This window comes from Antennarius striatus, chromosome 15, assembly GCF_040054535.1.
Source record: "Antennarius striatus isolate MH-2024 chromosome 15, ASM4005453v1, whole genome shotgun sequence".
Classification (NCBI taxonomy): Eukaryota; Metazoa; Chordata; class Actinopteri; order Lophiiformes; family Antennariidae; genus Antennarius; species Antennarius striatus.
The window spans coordinates 12,022,799-12,031,913 of NC_090790.1; the positions used below are offsets into that span (position 1 = coordinate 12,022,799).

At 38.4% G+C, this 9,115-nt stretch overlaps 1 pseudogene; it reads right to left on the reverse strand.

The window, feature by feature from the left end:
• Positions 1-1,810: 1,810 nt before the first annotated feature.
• On the reverse strand, positions 1,811-8,395 carry LOC137608851 (synaptic vesicle 2-related protein-like; annotated as a pseudogene).
• Between the last annotated feature and the right edge of the window lie 720 nt (positions 8,396-9,115).

Sequence of the window (9,115 nt, forward strand, 5' to 3'; positions counted from 1 at the left end):
CAAATAAATAAGACATCACTTAAAGACATTAAAGACATTTAATGAAAGAAACTCAGACCATAGCAGTGGAGCTGAAACACTGAGCAGAGCTGAGAGTTCAGCATTATACTTCAAACCTCGCTATGAAAAGCTGTGCACAGCAGAAAATGCTCATTGTAGCAATTAATCCTGACTTCCTCATTTTGACAAAAAAGAAAGAAAGAAAAAAACCTTGCACAAATTGTTTCATTCATTTTTGTTTTGTAGGTTAAAGTGTTTTGTATATTGTGCTCTTCAGTTAATGTTATTGAACTCAATTTGAATTTGTTATTATTTATTGATTTCATTTAATTTTATTTTTCAGTATCAAATGGTGCAATAACTTGTTTGCAGTTTTAACAAAGGCTTTTTTTTGTATTTCAGGCAAATTGGGGCGGCAGTGGCTCAGTGGTAAAGCGGGCGGTAGAGCGGGTCGTCCTATGATTTAAGATCGGCGGTTCGATTCCCGCTCCCGCCCCCCCAAAAAATACCCGGAGGTGAGCTAACAGTGGGAGGTGTCAGCTCATCTCCGGAGCACTGCCGAGGCACCCTTGAGCAAGGTGCCGTCCCCTTTACAAATTGCTCATTTGAGGCGCACCAAGAAGGAGCTGCCTGCCACTCTACCTCCCCTGCATGCCTACAGGCCCCTATGTGTGTGTGTGTGATACAGGGGCCTGTACTCACAAATATGTATGCATGCGTTTGTAATCAGTAGCTAGAGTGTGCTTTCTTAATTTCCCTTCGGGGATCAAACCAGTATATAAAATTAAAAAAAAAAATTAAAAATTAAAAATAGATGAACTTAAAATCTTTTGTTATAGACTAAAAAATAGTGTTAATAAAATTAATCCGTTATGAAGTGTTATTCTGTTGAACTATGCTTCTTTTTTTCTTTTTTGTTTTCTTTAATGTTAATAAGGATAAAATGTTATGCAGACGTGTACTTATAACAATTTTATGGAAAAAATATATTATTTATAGTCGCGGCGGAGAGTGTGTATGTGTGTGTGTGTGTGTGTGTGTGTGTGTGTGTGTGTGTGTGTGTGTGTGTGTGTGTGTGTGTGTGTGTGTGTGTGTGTGTGTGTGTGTGTGTGTGTGTGTGGGGTGCCCGAATTGTTTTCTTGCTAGGGGAGCGTAACAGAAAATAATTGAGAAGCACTGTACTATGCGCACTGTTTAAAGAATATTATTGTTACACAGCCTGGAAACATTGATTTAATTGATCAGTGTTGAAAAACTATAACTGTAAATGACACAATATTTTTTTATCTTCTAAAGTGCAATCTACATTAATTTCACATTAAGACAATATGGTTTTGCATCGTTATGCCTTTAATTGACAGGCACTTCCTGGCACAGATGCAAAAATTCTGTATTATTGAGCAGTAAATGAACAGTAAATAATAATTTTTTAAAAACCCTGAAAAAACACCCCCAGGCAATTGTTGGTATCAGATGATACAGAAGGTAAATATCTGTTGTAAAACAGTTAAGTTAAGATGTGAAGAACTTAAAGGACATATAACTTTCATTTGCAAAAGACACATGACCACATGGATACATGTATAAAATTCCTACATACAGTAAAGATTTTATCTTAATAATATAAATATGTGTGTTACTATCCTAAAGGAAAGATATAAAATATATAACTCTATATAAAGAGTTCATTCCACAGCCTTATGATTGTGGTATGTTGTCTGTCACATAAGAGGATTACATCCAGTTAAACAGGTTACTGGGAGAACATTTGTTTTCATTCCTGTTTTTTCATTTCATGCTCGTTCTTGATCTACCCTTCCTCATAGGAGACTATTGTTCCATATGACTTGTTTCTTGTGATCCTCTGCACTCCAGCCTTCTGGTTTAGACTGACTTCTCGCAGACTCCTGCCCGATGTCTCTATAGGCAGGATCAAGCTTGCAACACCAGCAAAAGACTACAGCCACAGTATAGAAACAGAGTCAAAGACAGTGACTTCCTGAGTATCACCTAGAACCAAATCAAAATAAATTCAGGAATCAGGCAAAATAAATATGCAGCTTCATTCAAAGATTCTGATTACATGTAAAGTAAGTAATTTTGAACATGTTACTTCAGAAAGTACCAACAGAGATGATAAATTCATACCTCTGCAACAAAAGATGTAATCAGGGAACCCAGCCTGGAAATTGCACTGCATATTCCAATTGCCAAGGCTCTACTTTCTGTAGGAAACACCTAATGAATGAAAGAAGAGCATTTTCTTTCATTGAAATCATATGAAACAAAAATTTCTCAATTCAAACTGGCAATAAATATGCAGACCTACCTCTGGTGTGTAAACACAAACAACTTGAAATCCTCCAGAGATGAAGGCTCTGGCAGTAAAGAGGATGATTGTGATTGCTACCCTGCATGAAGCAAAAGATATACAGAATTTGAAACTATTACTGATGTTTTACAATATTTTGCTGTTGAATAATGACAAAATAACAAACACAGAAAATCTTACCTTCCAATACACGCATATAAAGTCGAAATGAACAAAGAGAACATGAAGAAAGAAATTGCGATGCTCTTTCTCCTGCCAATACGGTCAATTATCAGAACAAAAACTAAAAGACCTGAAACAGACATGAAATAGTAAACTTATAGTTTAAATGCTGCAGACAAACTTGGTACAGAGAAAATCAAATGAACTACAATTTTACAGTTTAAGTCACTTCATAAGGCCAACATATTTCTGAATATCTGTATTTAGGCCAGGCTCTGCGGTGCGCTGGCGTCACGCCCATATTGTACCCTGCCTCACGCCCCTAGTCGGTTGGGATAGGCTCCAGGACTCCGTGACCCGCTTTGGTGGAAGAAGCGGGTTTGAAGATGAATCAATAGCCTCATTTTGGCCTCCGTAGACTGTGACACAGGGCGAGTTGTTTTTCAAGTCCAGGGAAGGAGGTTTCAACACCAGCAGGAGCAAATTTCCTTGCTGCGCCACTAATTTAAGAAGGTGGCAGATTTCCAATGGAGGGTTTCCGAAGTTCATCAGCCAAGATCATCTTCTTCTTGTGATCCCCTGATCCAGTACCTGCTCTTACCCTGCCGCCACATTTCTCAACAGCAATCCTGGTGACTGTTTCCAGTGCTTTCCAATATCATTGCATTTATATATCAGTTACATTATGAGCTCCAGGCAGCTTCTTATGCTATGGACTGTGTCAAGGCGGGTTGTATTGTTTCTCTCCAACAGTGCTAAGGCCAGGGCCACGGCAGAATTGTTTCTAACAAGAATGGAACAGGTGCCCTATCTATGAGTCACTGGGGCTCTTAAAAACTGTCATTAAGATTTTTCAACACACTGATCCAGAGCGGGAGGCAGCCCAAGCATTCTGAAGTCTTCGCAAGGATAATATAAGAGTTTTTGATTATGTTATTGAATTCCAAAACATAGCAGCAGACAGTGGTTGGGACCAGTCTTTCATGTTTGATGCCTTCCTCCAAATTGTTGGTTCCATTGAAGGACCAGTTGGCTCTGCTCCCCCTTGGTGTCTCTAAGCCATACAGTACTGGTGGATTCTGGTTCTGATGAGTTTAATGGACCAATAGTTGGGCAAAAGACCTTGAACCCATCCCCTTCCCCAAACATTTCAAGCCTTAGATGACCATCTTTAGTGCAGGGTAACTTACTACACTCAGCCTGTTCAGTTAATGTCCGGAGAATCAGGCCGAATCATTAACCTTCCACCTGTTCAAGTGTCCTATATCTCAAGGAAGTCTTTAAAGAAGCCAAAGCTATCTTTTTACCCCCCGACTTTTCTCTAAAATGAAGACCTTGCGATTTGAAGTCCTACCTCTGAGTTTTCCTTTGTTGGCTCCTGTCTTATAAAAGATAGCTTAATTTGCAGAATGTCATGCCACGAGAGATGTGTTGACTTACTCAGTCCACAAGAGCGTGTGTGTGTGTGTGGTTCAGCGGACTTGGGGCGTGAGAAAGGGTGCACTTTGGGTGCGATGCCAATGCACCGCGAGTAAACCCCCCAATTGCGTATATAGAAGTTAAATTCCAAAATCCATACATTTTTTGATTTTAGATTGCAGATGTTGTAGATTGTTCATGAAGAAATGTAATATTTCTCTTCATAATTGCAAAGGTCTAAGGTTTCCATTTCACTTAAGAGTGATCTTTTTACCTGGAAATTCAGACAAGGTTATCCATAAAAGGTCTTTGTAATCATCTGCAGTCAAATTATTGCACTCTAGATTACAACTGGGTTCAGCTTTAGATCCTTGGGTTGCTGATGGGAAGGAATAAAGTTTTGTGTTGGTTGTTGTTCTAATTTGAGATAAATGATTAAAGCTGATCGACAGATGGTCACTTACTACCACATGGATCTCCAGATTGGAAGAGCTCAGTTGTCAACAAGACTAGACCATTAGCGGAAAAGGCCATAGCAAACCTTTAGAGAAAATAACATCTTACGACATTGTACATACTAAATCATATACAAATAGATGAGCCTACAACAATTGATAAAGTAATTTCATTGCATATATAAATTAATACCAAACGCAGTCAGAGACAGCAACATCCTGCAACACCCCTGAATTCACAATTTTACCCTCACCTACTTTCATAGGTCAGGGTCATGTAATAAAAGATCCATGATCCAACATGTAACTGGTGCATTCTATTTGTCATGAGGTTTCAGAGATATGTGCCTAAAAAGGTATAAAAGTGAAAATGTGACCTTGACCTAGTTTTTCAAGGTCAAGGTTGTAATCTAATTTTCATCCCCTTGCCTCCCTGAATATAAAGCCCTTTGTTTCTAATTTCTATCTTATCTGGTTCCTGAGATACGTGCAAAAATATCTCAGGATAGATCTCAGGATAGATCTCAGTGTGGTCTTACTCACACTGGCCTTCTCCCTCATCTTTCTATCTTATCCGGTTCCTGAATGTACTTTTGTCAAGGTCAAGGTTATCATATCATTTTTATCCCCTTTGCTGCCTGAGTAATGTGGTTTTTCTTTCATCTTTTTATCTGCAACGGTTGTGAAGATATTGGGTGGACGGACGGTCCGACAGATGGACGAACGAATACACAAACACTGACAATTACAATACATCACCACTTCACGGGACTTAATTATTTTACATGTTTTGCAGGATATATTAAATCTCAAGTGAAAAACAGGTCTTTAAACTCTGTTTTTACATGTGGTTATCATCTTTTCAGTTCAGACTTTTTTTTTTCTCATACAACCTCCCTTCTCCACAAAAAAAAAGAAATTATAATCAAATGAACACATCCCATTGAAAAAACTGAAGTTTGGGGTTTCTAAAGCAGTTACTGTCTTTGTCCAGTTGCTAATTCATAATTTCTATAAAGCAATTACAAATGAAATGAAAAAATTATTAGGAGATGAAGAGGACAGAGTAGAACACGGTACTCATACAAACCAAATACATGACAGAAGAAGAGTAGTCTTTCGAAACTGAGGAGCAAAGAGATTTTTTATCCTTCCTTGTGGTTTCTGTGAAATAAAAGCAACATATATAAAAAGTGAGTTTTTACTATTCTACCGGGTCAGAATTGTCTTTTTCTTACACGTAGGTCTATAACCTTACCTGTTTGTGGAAGATCAACCTCCCTACAGGCATGGTCTTACCATTCTCTTTGGCAATACGCTGTAATGTTGCCATGGCTTTTTCTGTGTTTCCTGTCACCAAGTCAAAGCGAGGACTCTCAGGAAGCCACTGTGTAACACAGAAAGTTCATTAAAGATATTTACCCTGGCATCTTGTCAGTTTAAACATCTCTGTCAGTCACAATATACTTACAAAGCAGAAGAAGAGAAATATTGCCATTGGTAGAATGGACACACCAATTAGCCATCTCCAACCAAGTGTTGGCATGATCCACACAGTCAAAAAGACTATGAATACTGCACCAACTGCCCAGAATATCTGAAGTAAGCAACATATTAATCAGGAGGGAATCAGTAAATGGTGCTGTAAAAGGTCCCATATTATACTCTTTTTAATTAATGTCACACAGCTGCCATATGTCCATTCATTCATTTTCTGCCGCTTGTTCCGCTCATTGTGGGTTATGGGGATTGCTAGAGACTATCCTATCTTGCAGGAGAGAGGCAGCAGACGACGGATTATCAGATGACTTCAACAACTTTGAAGAACTTTCAGTGTCTCCCTCTTAGCCAAGACATTGCCGCACACTGCTACCTTATCCTGGACACGAACGTCACCTCCGATGATGAACATGGGAGAGGGGGTGGTCTGGAGCAGACGGGCTCATGATATGTCAATCACTCTGGTCAATCACTTCCATCGTCATGTCATGATGAGAAATTAATCAGGATATTTTTAGACTCGTGGACTTTTTTTTAGACCTTACAGTCAATATATCAACCTTTTGTTTTCCAGGATATAGGAGCTGGTAGGATTAGGGAGGACTCTAATGTATATGTAGAGACTTGAAGAAAATGTGTTTTTCATAAGAGGACTCCTTTAACAAAATAAAAGAAAGAACACTGCAATACAGAAAAAACAATACATTTTCTAAAAACAAAAAAAATACACATTACCGACATCATGATGATGCAGGTCCCTCTCATCTTTATGGGAAGGAACTCTGAGTAAAATGTTGCTCTTGAAAGTTTGAAGAGATTAATAGTTATTTAAAGGTGTTGATCTGTCAATGGAGGTTTTAGAGGAAGTGGAGAAGTTACCCCTGAGGACATCCTCCAATGCCAAAGCCTACAAGACCCCGCAGGACCAAGAGCCAGCCATATACTGGAGCGAAGGCACTCAACAGGCCATAAAATACGGTCCAGCAGATAGAAATGATCAGACCCTATTTCCAAGAGAGACATTGAGAAGATATGTGAGATAAACATGACAAAAAGCACAAAAATCTTTCAATCTTAGATGAGAAAATGTGGTTTAAACTCACAGCTCTTCTGCCATATTTGTCGGAGATGTTTCCCCAAACAGGAGAACTAATCCCTATCCCAGCATACACCAACTACAAAAAAAGAATTATTTTACTCTAACATTTTCAGGAATTTCAATACCAAAAGCCAAACCTTTCTGAGAAGTTCTTACTGATGTTACGAGAGCCACCTGATAGCTGGACAAACTCCACTCACAGTGAAGCTGGGGGCCCAAGATACTGAGGATCATCATTTCCATGGCATCTCCTGTCTGCTCTCAGAAAAGTGAGTACTACATGTGAGATACCTGGAAGTTGGAGTGTGGACATGTTCAAGGACTCTTACCCACGCTAATCCGGTGAGGAGAGATAATTTCCACTGGAACTTTCCAAAGCCAATGGTATCTAGTACATCGTCTACTCTCAAGATTTCTGTAAAGACAACAAAACATCAACTGAAGTTCCCTAACTCCTGGAAAGGGGGACAGGACAATCAAATATCTTTAATACATTAAAAAAATACATAATGTACATTCAAAAGTGACAGCCAAGTACCTCCTAGCGGCTACATAATAATGTTAAGGTCATCATCCTACTTTCCCCCATTCCCGTTGTTCTACCTGATTACCCATTACCCTGGATTCTGTTTATTGTCTGTCCTGTATTGGATTTGTTAGCTTGTTTGGACTGATTTTGCCTAATCTTTGGACTCTGCCTGATCTTGTTCCTTGTCAAATTTGTTTGTCTTCATTGGACTGATTACCGAGTGCTTGAATTCTGCTTTTGAATTAAATACAGGTTTTGATTCTGCTCTCCTGTTGTGTTTTTGTTTCATTTGTCAGTTTTGTCTGTAGCATGACAAAACATGCTGTGTCACAGCATCAGGAGATGATGACTGTATTATTTTTTTCTCAGATATTTAATTCTATATTTTATGTAGTTAGTCTTCCTTTTCATGCAAAAAAAATTGGAAACATTTATAAATCTCACTGATTATTCCATTGTAAGCAGATGGACAAGATCACATCTTTTTGTTAACTACAACTAAATGTTTTACAAACCTTCAGCTTGATCAGATCTGGATTTGGAGGCAGAATATCCTTCCTGTAAATCCAGTCTATCTGAGCCAGCAGTGCAGATGTCATTGCCTGTGTTCTGGTACTCATCGCTCTGATCCACAAAATTCACCTCACCCCTAAAGATCAGCACACCAAAGGGAGAAATTTAGACACAATTCAACACAAATGCTGAATTTAAAGCTCAGTGTGTCACACAACTCTACTGGAAAACTCTACACTGCAAAGCAGGTTTTTCCAGCATTGTTTTTATGTTTTGTGTCACAGATTTACGAGGACAAAAAAAGTCAAAGAAATCTTTTCTCACCTGAGGTCTGGATTTCTCCAGCGCCTGTAAGTCACTTTATCTGGTCTGCTCCAGCTGTCCATCTCAGCGGTTTGAGATTTTTTTTCCATAGCCGCTTGTGTACATTAAGGTTTCATTGCTACTCTTAACCAGAGTACATCAATTTGTCAAATGAGTAGGGCGGGGTTACACCAGGAATCCAACCTGTACTACTGGGTGACAGAGAGGATGCATTTTTAGGTTAGCTTGTAAATGAAGTTAATAAATCAATAGATTCAGCTAAAAAATTACTATAGACATTACACTTCCCTGTACTTGAGGGGCAATGGGGAAAATATTTGGTTTCTTCCACTTCAATTTTAATGACAGTTTTGAAATATTAAATGACGTAAATACATATAAATCCATTATTTTATGCTTATTTCATTTATGTGAAATACTATTATTTAAATAGTCATCCTTAGGACTGTCTTATTGGTCACAGTAGCCAGTTTACAGTTTATCAACGGTTGGTGAAATACATACAGTAAGTAGCCGCCCAGTGCATTCGCTGTTACATTTGGCTGTCAGAGTGAGAATTTTGGATTGCCATTGTGATCCAACCTACAAATCTTTTCCTGTCATTTAACAGTAAAACACTTGTGTGTTGTTATGTTTGAAGGAAAAATTGTCTTCCTGTTTTATTTGCGGCAACATAGAGTGATCTACTACAAATGATAAATGAGCCTTTTGCTTATAATAAATTCCATGTGTTTATGTGGTGTTTTGATTTGATAACATTATATTCAGTACTGTATTTATTC